Source organism: Oryctolagus cuniculus, chromosome 6 (genome assembly GCF_964237555.1).
Source record: "Oryctolagus cuniculus chromosome 6, mOryCun1.1, whole genome shotgun sequence".
NCBI classification, from domain to species: Eukaryota; Metazoa; Chordata; class Mammalia; order Lagomorpha; family Leporidae; genus Oryctolagus; species Oryctolagus cuniculus.
This window is the reverse complement of record NC_091437.1, coordinates 133,488,135-133,506,919: the sequence shown is the minus strand read 5'-3', so window position 1 is coordinate 133,506,919 and position 18,785 is coordinate 133,488,135. Positions and strand designations below refer to the sequence as shown.

Here is an 18,785-nt window from a genome sequence, read left to right as displayed (position 1 = left end):
CTTCTGCTTTACCCATTCTGTTTTTAAGGCTCTCTAATGTGTTTGTCATTTGATCTATTGAATTCTTCATTTCATTATGATCTCTCATCACTATCACAGTTTCATGTTCAACTAGTTGCTTCATTTCATTTTGATTCCTCCTTAATATTTCATTTTCACGAGAGAGATTTTCTATCGTGTCCAGTAAGGATTTCTGTAGTTCAAGAATTTGTTTTTGAGAACTTCTTAATGTTCTTATCAATTTTTTGAGATCCACTTCTTGCATTTCTTGTATCTCGTCATCTTCATAATCTTGAATTGGGGTGTCTTTATCATTTTGGGGTGTCGTAGTGTCTTCCTTGTTCTTATTACCTCGGTTTTTGCGTTTTTTTGGCATTGTGGAGATATTCTGTGGTTTCTTTGCTGTGGTGTTTTTTCTTGTTATACTATAACTCTAGATTAAGTGGACTGTCTGCTTTTGATGGAGCCTTAGAGGCTTGAGATGGGTGTGGCCTGAGAGCTCTGTTGGTTCCTCAGGGTTAAGGGTGTGCCAAAGGTGACACTCCCAGGTTAGGCGTGGTAAATCTCTCTTTCTTTCTTTCTTTCTTTCTTTCTTTCTTTGATTCAAAAGGGAAGTAATTTCGCACAGCTGAACAGAATTGGAGGTAGTTAGCAGGTGAATGATATACCCACAGGAGCCAGAGATTGGAAGCTCTTTCCCAAGGACCCCACAGGGAATCTGTTCTGCCCTCAGAGTGGGCTCAAATTCTCCTGCAGTCTCCCTCTGGGTTGCCAAGGTTACCGAATTGTAGCATCTCTGGAGAGTACTCACGTGAATTCCACCCCCCCACCCCCAGAGTCAGGTTTTTCTGCTAGGCTCAGGGCCGGTGCAGACCTGAGGTCACCCTGCTTATGACGTATGTCCAAGATGGCACCTGCTCTTTGTCTTGCTCGCCTTTGAGAGGTGAGCAGAGAGAGAGAAACTCGTGTCCATATCGGTCACTTTTTTTTTTCTCTTTCTCTTCTAGTTAGCCTATGAACTTTTCCCCATGGGGTTTCAAGCCTTGTTCCCTCTAGTTGCCTCTTTCCGCTTGCCTGCCAGTGTCTCAGGCTATTGCGGTTCGGCTCACCTCGCGTTCCAGTGCTGGTGTTTTGAGTCTGCCGCTGGTGTCCCAAACTGTGGGCTCCCAAGCTCTCCACGCAGGTCCACTGTGAATCACTAGTTCCGGAAGAGTTTCCTCTGCTGTTTCTTCCCCTACTCTTCCTTGAACCTGCAGTATCTCCACTTTTATTAAACTGTCTCTTCCCGGACTATCAGTGTGCCCCCTTCCTATTCTGCCATCTTGCCACTAAGAAAAAAAATTTAAAATAGACTAGAGACCTTAAGAGAAACCACATCAAAAAAGATACATGGATGAGAAATAAGCATATGAATGAAAAGATGTTCCACATCAAATGTGACCAGAGAAATATAAATTAAAACAATAATGCTATAAGCCACATGCCATACACCTGGGTTCAAGACCTGGCCCTGCCTCCTACCTCCAGATTCATACTAATTCAAACCTTGAATACTGTGGCTAAAGGCTCAAGTGGTTGCATCTACACTGAGTTGCCAAATACCAGCTGCAGCCTGGCCCACCCTCAGCCATTGCAGGCATCTGGGGAGTGAAACAGCAGATAGAAGTTCTCCTTATTTCTGTCTGTCTGTCTCTCTCTCTGTTTCTCTCTATTACTCTGCCTTGCAAATAAAAACAGTTAAATAAATAAATTTTTTTCCGTTTTTCTCTCTTCTTTTTTTAACTTTTATTTAATGAATATAAATTTCCAAAGTACAGCTTATGGATTACAATGGCTTCCCCCCAATAAATTCCCTCCCACCCGCAACCCTCCCCTTTCCCACTCCCTCTCCCCTTCCATTCACATCAAGATTCATTTTCAATTATCTTTATATACAGAAGACCAGTTCAGCATATATTAAGTAAAAAATTGAAACAATGATAAATTACTACACACCAAAATCCAGAATACTGATGACACCAAATTTTGATGAGGATGTAGGGCCACAGGAACACTTGTTTGTTACTGTCACAGCTACTTCAGAAGATAGTTCGGTGATTTCTTATAAAACTAAACAGATTTTTGCCATGCAATCCAGAAGTCATGATCCTTGGTGTGTACCCAAGGGAGTTGAAAAGTATGTCCACACACAACTCTGCACAAGGATGTTTATAGTATTTGCCAAATTGGAAGCAACCAAGATGTCCCTCAGTGGGTGACTTGATAAACAATCCACAGCACATAGAGACAACGGATTTTTATTCAGGACTAAAAAGAAACAAGCTATTAAATGATGAAAAGACATGGAGGAAACTTAAAGGATATTACTAGGTGAAAGAAACCAATCTGAAAATGTTACTTACTATATGATTCTAACTATATGACATTCTGGAGAAAGGAAAGCCATGGGACAGTAAAAAAGATCCAGAGTGGCCAGAGGTTCGAAGAGGAGAGAAGGATGAATCAGTAGTGCACAGAGGATTTTTAGGACAGTGAAAAAACTCTGTTTGGTGCTATAAAGATGATACATGTCAAATATATCTGTCCCAAACCCAGAGAATTACAACACCAAGAGCAAACCCTACTGTGTGTTTTGGACTTTGGGGAATATTGATTGTGAGTATAGGTTCACCAGTTGTGACAAAGGTAGCACTGTGCAAGGAGATGCTGATAATAGGGGAAGTTATACATGGGGACAGGGATATGGATGGGAAATCTCTGAATCTTTTCGTTTTGATCTGAAGCTAAAAATACTTTAAGCAAAAATAATGCCTTAAAGAATAAAAAAATTAAATTTTTAAAAAAAAAAACAAATTTAAGAATAGGTGAGAGAAGTTTTGGAGGCTTCTCTAAAAGAAACTGAAATTGTTTTCACTTGATAGTAGTAACCATGTTTCATAAGAATACATAATTAGCCGTTGTCAAACGGTAACCAGCTATACATTGCATTTTTACTTAAAATATGAAAGTATTTTAAGCAGTTGTAACTGGAAATTTTACTCATTCTCATGATATCCATGCCAATAAGGGAAGGAAAAATTTCATGATGCTATGATATTTGGAAAGGGTCACACAGTGTAGAGAGTGTCAAAACATCACCTCGACAGAGGAGTGCAGCCCCTTGCCAATGCTCAGCGTTTTACTTAGTAAATTTATAGTCCTCCCAATTGGATTCTGGCATTAAATATAGATTTTGTGAGCCTTGTTAAAGTCTTAAATCTAGGAGGCATCTTAAAGAAAACATAGCCTAAAATCCTTCATTTTACTCCTTGAGAAACAGAGACTAAGGTGGGGCTAGAGTTGCCTATGAAGTTGGACATGTAATGGAGTTAGAACCTCAGTTTACTACCAGCCAAGTTGTTTCTCTACAGTTTGGAGAAGGAAGGAGTACGCTGCACAGTGTGAGTGGACAGTGCTTACTCACATAACTAGAAAGTATGCTATGAGTTATTTTTCCAGGGTGCTCGTCCCTACCACAATCTTAGGTCTAGAACATCAGAACACATTAGGATGGGATGACTGGGACAAGAGAGGGGGTAGCAGACACTTTCATCTGCTTTCGTGAACAGGGGAATTCCTAAATGGGAAACTCCTTCAATGAGCAAGAAATGCTGCAATAATTTTATCAAACATTCAAATTTGCATCTGTGGCAGGGAAATGGTGTCCATTCTTTCCTCTACCTTCAATGATCCAATGTATTTCTTGATTTCATCTGGTTCTTGTCATTTTTGTTCTGTTCCATTAAGAAGTTCCCAAAGAGCATGTCACTAGATTTGAATATGGTGAAGTGTAAAGAGGTACAGTTACCACATTCTTGTTGCAAAGAAAGTGCCTTGATAATGGTGATAAGAAGACAATAATAAACATACCCTAAGTACCTGTTTAAGTGATTGAATCTGAATATTGTTTTTGCTCTCCAAAAGCAAATTCAGGAAATGTGTTTTGACTTTTAAACCCCAGAATAGATGAGCTATATTTTAAGTCATTGCTCTTTTTATTATTAGCTATCTCTCTCGTGTATATTTTTAAAATTATTAGTTTTATTTATATTTATGCTTAAAACAGTCCCCTTCTATGACACAATTCGCTGTAGCTTTTCAATAAGTTGGAACCAGAAGTACTGCTGGAAAACCATCACCCTTCATTCTGTGTTTCCAATGAGAAAAATAATTAATTATTAGAAATGTCACTTTGGTGAGGTTACTAACAACCTTAAATTATAGGGAGGTTCCTCTGAAGGGGAAACAAGGATGATAAAACATGTCTACTTGAAATGGCTTTATAGTTTAAGCAAACAGCATAGCCAAAAAAAAAGGTCCCACCCAGCAGGAAATGGTAAGAACAGCCTTAAATTATTCCAGAGAAAAAGACTGTTCCAATAAGGGGGAAAAAATCAACCCACGACATCAATTGAATTTTAACCGAGACTGTCAAAGATTTAGGCTGGAGAAACACAACACTAGGGAATCTGAAATCCTTGAACAGCATTGGAAAATGCCACTCCTATGGAAAAAAGTAGGATAATTCATAAAAAAGATATACATACTGATCATGTGTTGTAATTCAGTTTTTTTTCTCTCACATTGTTTTAAGTATAAAAATGAACAATATCGGCCAGCGCCACGGCTCACGAAGCTAATCCTCTGTCGCTCCCCCTCTTCGTGGGGGAACGACACAAGACCCTGCGCTGTTCTTTCGTCTGCTCGGCCCTCCCCGGGTTTGCTGCTGGTTCTTCCCGGGTTGGCTACTATCCCTTCCACCTCCGTGGAAGGGCAGTTCCCCCTGGCCGCATTCCCCACTTCCGCAGGGGAGCGGCACACCGCCGGCCGGGTCTCTCGGGGGCTGCACGGGTTCCCTTAGATGTTCCCCATAGATGTTCCTGGTGCATGCCGTCTCTCTCCTCCTTTATAGTCCTCCTCCGCCAATCCCAACTCGGCTGCCCACACGCCGAGTACGCTGCTCTCCTCCAATCAGGAGCAAGTCCTACAGTTAATTGGTTGAACTGGAGGCAGCTGTGCGGAAGCTGTTTACTTCTCTCCCAGCGCCATATTGTGGGAGAGCAGATGCATAGAATAAGTCTTAATTCCAGTAACAGTCTAGTCCGAGCTGCCCCCCACAATCCTCTGCCTGGGGCGCTGGCACCCCAGGTTCTAGTCCTTATTGGGGCGCCGGATTCTGTCCTGGTTGCTCCTCTTCCAGTCCAGCTCTGTGCTGTGGCCCGAGAAGTCAGTGGAGGCTGGCCCAAGTGCTTGGGCCCTGCACCCACATGGGAGACCAGGAGGAAGCACCTGGCTCCTGGTTTCGGATTGGCACAGCGTGCCGGCCGTAGCGGCCATTTGGGGGGGTGAACCAATGGAAAAGAAAGACCTTTCTCTCTCTCTCTCTCTCTCTCTCTCTCTCTCACTGTCTAACTCTGCCTGTCAAAAAATTTTAAAAAATTAAAAAAGAACAATATCAAAATGTAGCCAGTTAATTTATTCCAATGTAATTAAAGTGTACTCACTAGAACACATACTTCCAGATCTTTATACCTCACATCTAACTCATGCTGTGAACTACTAAAATTATCCTGGGGCCAACGCTGTGGCACAGTGGGTTAAAGCCCTGGCCTGCAGCACAGGCATCCCATGTGGGCACTGATTTGAGTCCCAGCTGCTCCACTTCTGATCCAGCTCTCTGCTATGGCCTGGGAAAGCAGTCAAAGATGGCTCAAATCCTCGGGCCCCTGCACCTACCTGGGAGACCCTGAAGAAGCTCCTGGCTCCTGGCTTTGGATAGATGCAGCTCCAGCCATTGAGGCCATCTGGGGAGTGAACTAGCAGATAGAAGACCTCTCTCTCTCTGCCTCTGCCTCTCTGTTACTCAGCCTTTCAAATAAATAAATAAGTCTTTAAAAAATTATCCTTATCAAAATACCATGACATCCTGAAAAATGATCATAATTGTAGTACCTTTTCCTCCAGTTTTAGCATGAAATAACAACCAGGAACTAGAAGTTGATATAATGGCAAGAACTGGAGACTCCAAAGTTAATTTAAATGTTGACATCCTACTCAACAATCAGTGACCTTGGATAGGCTATTTAGCTTCTCTGAGGCTCAGTTTTCTTTGTCTATAATGTGGCATATAATGTGTCTGTATCTATAATGTGTCTATAATGGGATTTACCCTATGCTTCTCCTTTATCACTTAAGCAGGATTGCACGTATCATGGCCAAGTGCATAGTAGATGCTCATATAGTGTTTATTTCTTCCATTTTATGATTAGGATGCAACCTAAATTGAAACCTGAATATTTTTAAATCCAGGCCAATGCTCTTTTCCAAGAGATAACACAAACTGGTTTTTTTTTTTAAGATTTATTTATTTATTTGAAAGTCAGAGTTACACAGAGAAGGAAAGGTAGAGAGAAAGAGGGAGAATCTTCCATCCACTGGTTCACTCCCCAATTGGCCGCATGGCTAGAGCTGTACTGATCCACAGTCAGGAGTGAGGAGCTTCTTCTGGGTCTCCCACGTAGGTGCAGGAGCCCAAGGACTTGGGCCATCTTATGCTTTCCCAGGCTATACCAGAGAGCTGGATCGGAAGAGGAGCAACCGGGACTAGAACCGGCACCCATATGGGATGCCAGCTCTGCAGGCGGTGGCTTTACCTACTGCACCACAGTACCAGCCCCACACAAACTGTTGCAATAAGTGGAAGGGCCACCCTGAGAAGAAGGCTGGAGAAATAAGTTTTGTCTAAGGAAAAAGAAGCCCCAGGCTGCTCACATGAAGAATGTGATAAGCAAGAAAAAGCCCGTCTGTGTAACCAGTATGGAAGTGATGCCTAGCCTCCTGCATCACTGACGTCTAGTGTATCGTCGGAATTATCTTGGTGGGCACACAGCTGCTGTAACACACTTTTTTGTGCTGTGCTCTGCCTTGCATTCTAAAGACGTTTTCTTGTAAATCTCAAATTTTCTCACTGAATCTGGTAACTTATTTTTTCTATTTATAAATAATTTAAAATCTCGATGTAGACTGTTGAAACATTTAATTTACAAAATATATGAGTAATAGCTAAGGAACCTGATGAGCATTTGTATAGAATACTGCCACCTTTTGGTTAGTTTTTAATGGGAAAGGAATATGTTTAAAATAATCAATCTAGAAATACATTTTTATAAAACTCAGAATGGGCTAGACACAAGCTATATAAAATATATTTAATTTTATTTACTCCATTAGTAGTTGGATATAATATTATCTGGTCAAGCCAAAAGGATTTTCCTTTTTATTTTCTACTTTATTTCTGGAAAGTGTTCTGAGATATATTTACACTATATTTAGCAGGAACTGGAAACATTTAAAATCTCGGTCTTGTCCTGTGATGTAAAAGGGCATAGTCACTGAAGATGGCCACTCCTACTGGAGGGATCATGCTCAGGAAAACTGAAGTATCTTAATCAGCAAACCAAAGCTTCACCACATTTTACCACGTGTCATTACTCATGCATTCCCATATGAGGTTTGTATGTGTATTTTAATTTCATTTCTGGACCTGTTTTTAAGAGTGTGGCTTTATATTTATTATCACTTATTTACAGATGAGGGAATTTCAACTTAGAGATTTAGTACATAAAATGTCACAATTTTAGTAAGACAACAAGGTCCTGAAACCCTGTCTGATGATTCCAGAAGCATTCCTCATATAGAGCTACAGAGGATTCCTAAAATAGATATATTCATTCCTAATTCATTTTCTAGAATACAAAACAAGACTTGCCACGACAGATCAGTGGGAGGCTCCCATTTTATTCATCTGCTAACCCTTGAAAATTCCACGTATTCGGGGCCAGTGCTGAGATGTAACGAGTAAAGCCGCCGCCTGCAGTGCCAGCATCCCATATGGGCACCAGTTTGAGTCCCAGCTGCTGCACTTCCAATCCAGCTCTCTGCTATGGCCTGGGAAAGAAGTAGAAGATGGCCCAAGTCCTTGGACCCCTGCACCCACATAGGAAGACCCAGAGGAAGCTCCTGTCTCTTGGCTTCGGATCAGCGCAGCTCAGGCTGTTGTGGCCAATTGGGGAGTGAACCAGCAAATGGAAGACCTCTCTCATTCTCTGCCTCTCCTCTTTCTTGTAACTCTGACTTCCAATAAGTAAAATATGTTAAAAAAAAAAAAGAAGAAAAAAGAAAATTCCATGTATTCCCAATGAATTCAATCCACTTGTTCATCCTGTAATCTCTAACTTAACTTCTCTTGAATTCAGAGTCCAAATGTATATTGCTAACTTCTGACTAGATGTCTCCACTTGGATGTTCCACCATCACAGCGATTGAACATGACTAAACTGGATGCTCCGTTCCTGACATGATTTCTTCTTCCAAACTTTCCCCCAAATCACTCTTGATTTTTCTGTCTTCCTCTTCCCTCACGTCCTGCCTTTTACACAATCCTGTTGTTTATATAATTGAGTCAGTCAGTATTTATAGGGTCCCACCATGCCCCCAAGTACAGGATTAAGAGTATCAAGAGGAATCACTGCCTCTTAGTGAATGATTTCAAATTCTTCTTTAACATCTTTCTTTTTTTTCCTTTTTTTAAAACTTCTATTTAATAAATATAAATTTTGAAAGTACAACTTTTGTAACATCTTTCATGTCTAATACTTTCTTTCCCTTTCCTCTGCGATTCTTTTAATCCAGTTTGTAGTCTTATCAGGCCTGAACCCTGGCAGACGTTTCCAACTGGTAATGTCTCTGCTTCTGTTTTGCTACTCATTCCTAGTCTTCGCCCCATTCCTTATGCTCTGTCTAATCTTTAAATTAACTACCAACAGAAGAATCTTCCTGAACCCTTCTTTGCAATGACCTTCTTTGCTCATATGCCATTAATGACTGGTATAGCTGTCAGAATTGTTTTCAAATATACTAGCTGTTGTGCAAAGGTATCAACAATGCTCTTCTTTTTCAGCCTCATTTCCTACCACAGGAATGCCTCTCAAAGCATGATCTTCTGATTGCCCCAATCAGAGTTACATAGGTATTTTATTAGTGATTAAGATGTCTTGCATTTGAGAAGTTGGAAAGCAGTCCCTGACACCCAAAAGCTAGTCTGGTGCTCACAGTCAGGCCATGGTGTTCTATTGAATACAGAAATTTCACAGAATTCCAACATCACACAAAGCAACATGGTGCTGTGACCAATCTGTAATCAAGTCCTAATCACAAGTCACCAAATATTCCCTACTCTGGCTGGTATGAATAATCACTGCATCTTTTCCAATTTGGATTGTTTGGTTTTTCCCACTTCCCAGGTAAAAATTATTAAGGTACCCAATCATAACATCATCCTTGATTCCTGACAGCCATCTAATCTGGATCAAATTCCTTTTCCTCAGACCCTCCCCAGAAACACCTTGCACAAGCCCAATTCTTTCCAACACCCTCTCACTAAGACACTCCCTAGTTTTCCATGGTGTGTAGTTTCCCTCTTTGCAATGAAATCAAACTTTCACATACCTTCTGGCATTTTAAAGAAAGCATGAATTCTTTTACTAAGTTCCTCAAATTGAGGTTGGGAACCATCGCTGTAGCCAAGCTATTCCCCATGTTTTTCTGTAAGCAAGTCAATTCTTCCTATCCTTCAAAGATCACTTATGTCTCTCTTCATCATTTCCCCTTCACTGAACTCATAGTAATGACACCCTCTTGGAACTAATTACAAGACATTGTGCTACTCCTGATCCTTCAACTTTCATTGCATGGCTTTCTTTGCAAAAGCTGTGGCTGTTCAACATCAGGTCCTCACAAGAAAAACCGGGTCTATTCATTATCAACAGAAGAATTTTCTTGAACCCTGTTTTTCAAGGTTGGTTCTTTGCTGATACACCTTCTGGGCTGCTATTTCTGGCAGAATAAAGCTCAAACATTTCAGCCTGTTGTGAATGAGCAAACTGGGCTGTTTAATATCTCACCCTTCAGAGCAAGATAAGAGAGAGTGAGTTCCAGGAATATGAGGTCTCTTTGCCAGGACCAAAACTACCAGGGGTCCCCTAGGAAGGTTCCAAAGGCCAAGAGAGGGGAAAACCTGGCTTCAGTGAATGTAGAGGAGGAAGGTAATAAATGAAGTAATGAATGAAAAATCATTACTAAAATCTCGTGCCCCTAGCAGAATTATTTATCACCAGACATGCTTGCATAGCCCTATTTTGTTGATTTTGTTTCTTTCAGGTCTTTTCTTTATCTTTTTTAATGAAAGCATATACATAATAACTTTTTTTGAAAACGCATAACTTCTTACCTCCAATTTATCTATCCTTTTATTTATTCCACAAGTATTCTGGGTGCCATGCTAGGGACTGACAGCACAAAATTTATCAAGAAAGGTCACTGATCTCATTAAAAGCCAAGAATTTATTCGTGGAAATAGATAATTACATATGGAATTAAACTATGTTAAGTATGGAACAAAAGACTATCGGGAGGATTATGTGGAAGGAATTCCTAGAAGAAGCATCATTAAACAGACACCCAATGAATTAGCAAGATATAGTCATTTTATAGAATTGTGGTGAATCATTTAAGACATGTGTGTTAGCTTCTTTTAGAAATACACTTTCCATATCCATTTGTTCAGATGAAAATTTTTAGAGACCAAGGTTATAGAATTATTTTATAAAGTTTTCCTTTTAATATACTGACAATTGCTAGCCGCATGCTTTTAAAATACACCATTTTCCCATCTCTCCAACATTTATGTGTTCTCTATCCTTTTATCTGAGTGAATTTTTCTGTCCTGAAAATTCTGCATAGGGAGGCTTTTACGTAATAAAAAAAAAAAAACAGATACTGCACTGGACAGTATCATGACACATTACTGGTAAAATTGCTTTTAAACATGCTCAGGGCTTCCACAGCTTATGTATAATATTGCTTAATTACTTTTTTCTAATATTTTATAAACTGCATGGAGAGAAAACAAAAGGAAAGAGGAGCTTATGTCTGTCCTCTATGCCTTGTACCTTTCTTCACACCACATGATAATGTTCACAATATAAGAAAATGATAATATAGCTCAAGGAAAAGCTGGAAAGAACATAGTAATGTAGAAAGGCAGAAGAGGGTAGAAGCAAATTACCCAGAGGACTCTGGATTTCACTGGAGATAAGATGGTGGCCACTTGAAATGATTCATGTATAGTGATCCAAAATTCTTGTGGTTTCGAAGAAGGTATACAGAAATAATTCCACATATGCTCACATTTCAAGTATGAAATTGTGGTTGGAGGGGGATCATTGAAGGAGACATGATCCTTTCCTTAAGCATTCTGTAGTCTAACTAAGGCGACAAGGCTCAAGAACAAGAAACAACCTGGTAGCAATTAACTGCCAGGCATGAAGTGCTGAGAGCCTGAACTGTGATGGTAGCAGAATCAAAGAGAAGAAACAGGAGCATGTCTTTTGAGTCTGGAGTTACTCTTTATATACTTACCTATATATTTTTTAGAGTTATAGACAGTGAGAGAGAGAGAGAGAGAGACAGAGAAAGGTCTACCTCCCGTTTGTTCACTCCCCAAATGGCCGCTACGGCCGGCGCTACGCCGATCCAAAGCCAGGAGCCAGGTGCTTCTTCCTGGTCTCCCATGCAGGTGCAGGGGCCCAAGCACTTGAGCCATCCTCCACAGCAGAGAGCTGAACTGGAAGAGGACAGGGACTAGAACCCGGTGCCCATATGGGATGCCTGCACCGCAGGTGGAGGATTAACCAAGTGAGCCATGGTGCCGACCCCTATATTTACCTAAATCAATTCATTCAAAAATATAAGTACCTGGTATGGGCATGCTCATATCTCATATCAGAGTGCCTGGGTTTAAGTCCTGATTGTACTTCTGCTGCCAGCTTCCTTCTAACACACATCCTGAGACACAGCAGGTGATGGCTCAAATACTCCTGCCCAGCCCTGGCTGTTACAGGTATTTGTGGAGTGAACCAGAAGTTGGGAGCACTCTCCATCTGTTTCTCACTCTCTCTGCCTTTCAAATAAATAAATATAAAAAAATTAAAAGGCAATTTCTAGGGAGTCATAGTGATGCCTATTTAATTGATTGGTCTTTGGTAACTATGACAACTTCCATATCAAATGTCTCAGAGTCTCCCAGTTTGTGAGATGATTCTAGGTTCTCTGTAGCTGTGTCCATTAAGACTAAATTCCCTGGCATCCTCTACCAGCCTTTGAGATTTGAAACTGAGGTATGACTGTGTCTAAAGTGTACGTATTTTGCTGGTTCTCTGATCCTCCAGGCTTTACGTGCTGGCTGTTGAGAACACTTTAACTGATGTGCTTAATTAAATGTGACATGTTCCTGTGTAGTGGTCTTGCCTGATTGGATTCCTAGCTCTCTTTGCAGGCTAGACTGTATTACTTACATAACAAAGTGCCCCAAAATTTAGTGACTTAAAACAACAAACATTTAAAACAAGCAAACAAAGAAACAAACATTCGTTATCTTACATGGTTCTTCAGGATCAAAAAAGCATACTGCTTATTATATTATACACCTAATTCTATTCATTAAAACTTGTCACTGAATCTAGACCTTACTTTATGGGAGCAGATTACACAAGGATGAGAATACCAACAGTCAGGGACTTCTGCAACGGTTCTAGGGGCTGCATATCAAACACCCCTTTATTTTTTTAAGATTTATTTTATTTATTTGAAAGGCAAGTTAAAAGGAGAGAAAGAGAGGGAGAGGGAGAGAGAGAGAGAGAGAATTTCCTCCATCTGACGGTTCACTCCCCAAATGGCCTTAGTGGCCGGGGCTGGGCCAACCAAGCCAAAGCCAAAAGACTGGAACTCCACCCAGCTCTCCCAGATGGCTGCAGATACTCAAGCACTTGGGCCATCCTCTGCTGCTTTACCAAGTGCATTAGCAGAGAGAGTTGGATCAGAATCAGAGTATCCGGGACGCAAACCAGCACTCATGGGATGCTGGCAGCCAGCAGGCAGCTTAACCAGCTGCACCCCAAAACTGACCCTAGTCACCTTTATTTTATTTGTATTTATTAACTCATCATCACCTGGAGTGAATTCGCATCTAATCTGCTTGCCTGTGAAGCTATATACAATTAATATTTCATATTTAGACTCAAAATAAGATTTCTCCTTCCTCCTACTGACAGATTTTACTCTTTGGAGAATGAAAATATACTTGTCTTCTCCCCACTCCAGTTGTCTTCCACTGAAAGCTGTAGGTTACCATTTCTTCCTGATTTTGATTTGTAAGATTGTCAGGATAATAACACCAGCATTCCATAAACTCACAATGTCAAAGAGAAAATGGAGAATTCTTTCTGTTCCTTACTGCCAACTGAAAATATTCATATCCAAGTCCTTCGCCACTCAGTCAACAAGCCAACCCCAATTCACTGTGGAAGTAAGCAATTGCCAAACATTTTCTCCTTTTACTTATATCAAATAAATGAAGATCTGTATTAATCTGAACATTGGTTTATTTCATATGTAATTGAAATAATTTGAGGTTTGAGTCTTCAGTGTTTAGGGGAAGACAAAATTCACCAGCTTAAACAACAATTCAACATGGCTTGACTCTGGGCAAGATTCTTTTAAGTCAAGCATAAATTGAATATTGGAAGCCAGGACTAAATTGTGTATGAGCATCTAAGGTCCTGGACGCTGCCATTCACTCAGGAGTTTACAGACTGTGTTCATGTTAGATAGAGCATGGTTCCTGAAACCACAACTGTTGTTAGAAAGCAGACAGTCTTATAACCCCCTCATGGCTTTAATTAGTGATTTTGTCCTTTTTTTGATTATTATGATGTCTACTTTGACAGCACTTAAAGAATCATGTGGTAAGGAGATGATGCTAAAATACCCACAATGAGATTTTTTGGCCAGGCGTCTCCATCATAGATTTTGATGCAGGTCATTGGTCCATTATATGAATAGACTGAAGATAGGACTCTATTCTCAATCCACTATAGCTATGTTAACTTCAGAACATCTCTGAGCTTAGTTTCTGTAATGAATACCGAAATTTCAGATAAATTTTGATGATTCGAGTGTAGTGACATACAAATGAAAATGCTGGCACATGGTACGCATTCAGGATATTTTGGTCTTTTTTGTTTTATCAAAATGTACTGGGTATAATTCTGTCAAGGACCTTTTTAACATAGCCATTGCTTCAGTTTCTGGCTCAGCTGAAGAATCTGGGTGTGGAAGAAAGCTTTCTACTTTCTACATCAGGACATTATATTGTTAACTGTATTCTGGACACTTAAGAGAGAATTGAGCTGAATATTTAAGTGCTCCCTGAAGTCAAAGCACGATTTAGGAAATTATGTATATGAGAATGTTATGCTGCAACGTGATACATTAAGTCCCAGTGAAGCTGTGGTTCCTAATTCAGACTGTATTAAGTTTCTCTGCTTAAATTTTATTACAGTGCAGATCATCGATATCAAGTGAATCAAGCCAAGTATGAAAGCATCGCTAATAAGAGGAAAACATTTTAATGTATTAAGAAACCACTCTAGAAATTTTACAGAAAATACTCCACTTACTTTGGAGACATTTGCTGGAAAGTTGCTAATGTTGAATTTTATATTAATTTATATTTACAAATGCTTTGCAATCACATTTATTTCTCATCTCCCAAGATTTTCGATTGTTAATCAAACCAAACCAAACCACCAACCTAGAGAAGTAATTGTGCTGAAGTAGATGACATCATTACTCCACATCACAATCGAAATTTTCAGATAATTTGGCTTATGATCTCTTGTAGAGTTCTATCCACTATCAAAAAAAAGTCAAGCTGCAGTCTTGAATCTTTGCAAACACTTTTTCTCCCAATAATTGAACACTATAATGTCTCTCACACCTCATTCTCTTTGCCCACAGAGTCAAAAAGAAGAGTTAGCAAACTCTGTGTACCTGCCAAGCCATTTATTGTTATACCAGAAACTTGCACTCCAATGCCTTTCCTACTAGAACTTAATGTAATGCCATGCTTGTCAAACAATTTTGGTTTCCTTGACACATCAATGCTCCATATAACTGTGCCCAGTCTTTTTCATCTCACATTACTCAAACATCCGAAAGACCAGTGTGTAAATCAAGGTTCAGTTTTTTTTTTTTAATTCACAATGATAAAGGTGATGATTAAGGTAATACCGTTTCTCATTTTGAAAATGAATGCATTTTATCCCTGTACACCAATTTATGAGGAAGCCTCGGGGGAAGTGAAAGGCTGTTTGGTAAACAAAGGAACAGAGTATGGAAACTTAGATAACATTACTGATTAATATCTTTAAGCTATGATTGTCTGACACTCCTCTTCACTAAAGACCATGCTGCTGAATAGGTTGAATACTTGACCACTTCACTAAGAGACAGTGCTTGATAACCGTATACCCAAGCTTTTATAGTACTACTGCCTCTCTCTTTCAGGACTTCACACACACTGGAAAACATGGGATTTAGTATTTATTTATAGTATGTCTTTCTTCTACTCAAAAACAGTATGATCACTTATACTTAGGCATTCTTAACTCAATCATAATCGTCTTGATAATTACTGGATATTCTTGTGTCACTTTAATTACCATTTGCAGATAACCATACCTACTGATGGTTATGCCATATTATTTACCAAAGTGCATCATGAGATTGTTGCCATCTACTTCATGTCCTCTTAATGTACCTGTAGCTATGATACCACTGTTGTAAAAGTTAATGTGAAACCACCTTGTCTCTATAGCAGTGAATTTTTTTTCTTTCTAACATGGGGAATTTTTGCTTTAGTGCCTATGGGAATTTACTGAGCTATTTGGAATCACATACAAACTAGAAGCATGAGGGAATTAACACAGTGGAAAACAAGAGTCTCCCCTCACCCATCCTTTGAGCAGACAATTCTGAGATGTAATTCTCATAGCTCCTTAAACTGTACTCTTATGATAAAAATTGTATCAGTTGATGTTTTATGTTAATTAAGATGAACGCATTTTTTCGAAGCTCAACAAATGTAGGATTTAGGGGTGTTTTTGTTATGTCCATTTTCACATTGGCAAGTAGACATACCATCATGACTTTTAGAAATATTTTATCAACTACCAAATCAAGATGCATATTTTCCAGAATATCAAAGCCAATCTAAAATATTTGGACAATTTAAAAAATAAACACAGTATGAGAAAAATTTTACCAAGAAAAATAAGTAACTTTTTTATTTATTTATTTATTTTTGGACAGGCAGAGTGGACAGTGAGAGAGAGAGAGAGACAGAGAGAAAGGTCTTCCTTTTGCCGTTGGTTCACCCTCCAATGGCCGCTGCGGCCTGCGCGCTACGGCTGGCGCATCGCTCTGCTCCGAAGCCAGGAGCCAGGTGCTTCTCCTGGTCTCCCATGGGGTGCAGGGCCATCCTCCACTGCACTCCCTGGCCACAGCAGAGAGCTGGCCTGGAAGAGGGGCAACCGGGACAGAATCCGGCGCCCCGACCAGGACTAGAACCCGGTGTGCCGGCGCCGCAAGGCAGAGGATTAGCCTAGTGAGCCACGGCGCCGGCCGAAAAATAAGTAAATTAAGTGTTCAATTGTCTTCCTATTCTCTTTCAATGTTTTAGCATGAAAAAGTGAAAAACTGGGAAACTTGCTCATATAAATTATTTTTCCTCTTCTTAATTTATAGAAGCACGTTATGAAATTAGTCAAAAAAATACTATTGCATTATAAATATAAAATATATATAATAACCAGTAGATGACATGGCCTTTGAATTTATCTAAAGATGATTTTCAATTTAAAACTTTCCCCTAAATATTGATAGAAAATCAGACATCAACCAAACATTTTGGCAACACTAAGGAATTATTTTTAAAAGCAGTATGCAAACCCTCATTTTTCATTTTATCATCCTAATTTAGAGAAGATGGAAAATACAATACTCAGTCCCCAATGAAATATTAACTCCTCAAACTAGGCTGCTTTACAATAAAAAGTTCTGCATGTGAGTCCTGTGTACTTAGTTAATATTACAATGTGGAGTGTAATTTCAGAATTTCCTGATTCATACTAAAATTACAAGTGAATTAGTTTAATATGTTATAGGCATTTTGGAAGACTGTTCTTAAAATTTTCAAAGTATAGGATTGTTATTTATCTGGAAGGAAGAATTTACCATTTGACAATAATTCTCTGTATGCCTTTACTTGGATAAAGGTTTTGATTGGGCATAACCATGACTTTTCCTTACATATAAATTGAACAATTTTGTGAACGTTTCTCTTTTTTTTCTCTTCTGCTCACAATAGCAAAACCAAGCACTATACCCTCTCTTTTTCTCTGTTCCAGATTCACTAAAGTAACAGGTCTAATCCTAGGCATCTTGAAGAGTTACCCAATCACCACAGTTATTTTAAACAGAGTGAGCTTTTGTCTCAGCACTCAAATATGTTTAATGTTCTGCAATAATCCAGTTGTATTTAGTCTTTATTCTGTGTATTATTGCTGTTTGCATTTTATTTCTTTGTTTTTTTGTGGCCCTACACCTTCACAGGGCATTCTGGAAATGGGAATTGATGAAGTCTTGCTCAAATAATAAGTCTTATCATACTCCCAAATTTATTCTGAAGGTGTAACAGGTTATATTCAGATCCATAGATTGGCAGACATAAACTTTATCTTTGAAAATGATGAATATAATTTTATATTCACATGATCATAAGAAACATTAAATTTTCTTGTTTCTTATTTTTCACAGCAACAATTCATGACATCTGAAATTGAGAGCATATGGATGGCATTATCTGAAACTTGCTAGAAGTAAAAAAAATTCAATAAAGAAAGTGAAGAGGTAATTTTATAATTATCAAAATCTAATTTTAGGTTATATAAAATGATCAGAGCGACTAGTATTTACTGAGAACTTGCTAGTCATCTATGACAAAAGTGATTAGATCACTTCAGTCATTTTCTCTCTACTGGGTCACTTCCATCTAATTTCCCACTTTTGAAAAATTCTTTGTGTTTTTTCCCTCAAGCTAACTTATTTTTCTCTCCTTTCCATTTATAGAAAACATCTTAAAAGCAGCCAGTGTCACCATCCTCACTTTCTTTCCTCCCATTGCTATGTTTCATCATGTTTTCATCTCCTCCACTCTACTAAAAATACATTCTTCAAGGTCACTGATTCTTGCTGGCTCCAGTGGTCTAGCCTCAGTCCTCAACTTATCGCCCCTCTCTTGGAGCAGCATTTACGATAATCAATCAAACTCTATTTCCTGATATACTTTTTTCTTTTGGATTCAGAGATATCACACACTTTTGCTTTCCCTTCTGTTAACTGACCACTTTCTTTTTTCATCTCCATTCCTAGCTTTTTCTGCTCTTCTTCTAAAATTTTAAGTGCCCCACAGACCAATCCTTGCTGAAATTTCAGATTTCATTACTACTGCAGTGTGGAACTCTGGGCTCTGTGGGTCTAGAGATCCTGCTTCCCAAAGGGAGGACATTTCCAAAAGGGATATAAGAAAAATTCAGTTGAACTATAAACTCCATTGCATGAGCACCTTGCTGGGAACCAGTCTGCAAGATTTGAAGTCATTACTTTTGCAGAGAAAATTGACTCTGATCCTCAGGAGAAGGTAGGACTTTTTGGAATATGTGTGGAATATAGGTGATCTACTTGGGTGACCCTTGCTCTCCCTTCCCCAGTTCTGGTGAGTTCTGATG

The 18,785-nt window shown here is 39.3% G+C and overlaps 1 long non-coding RNA gene across 4 annotated transcripts in view; it reads left to right on the top strand.

The window, feature by feature from the left end:
• Positions 1-18,785, top strand: part of LOC103348112 (uncharacterized) — a 209,379-nt gene that overhangs the window by 174,104 nt on the left and 16,490 nt on the right. For all 4 annotated transcript variants that reach the window (XR_011389296.1, XR_011389294.1, XR_011389297.1 and 1 more), the window contains one exon: positions 17,815-17,907. This is a non-coding gene — a long non-coding RNA (uncharacterized lncRNA). The remainder of the gene's footprint in view (positions 1-17,814; positions 17,908-18,785) is intronic.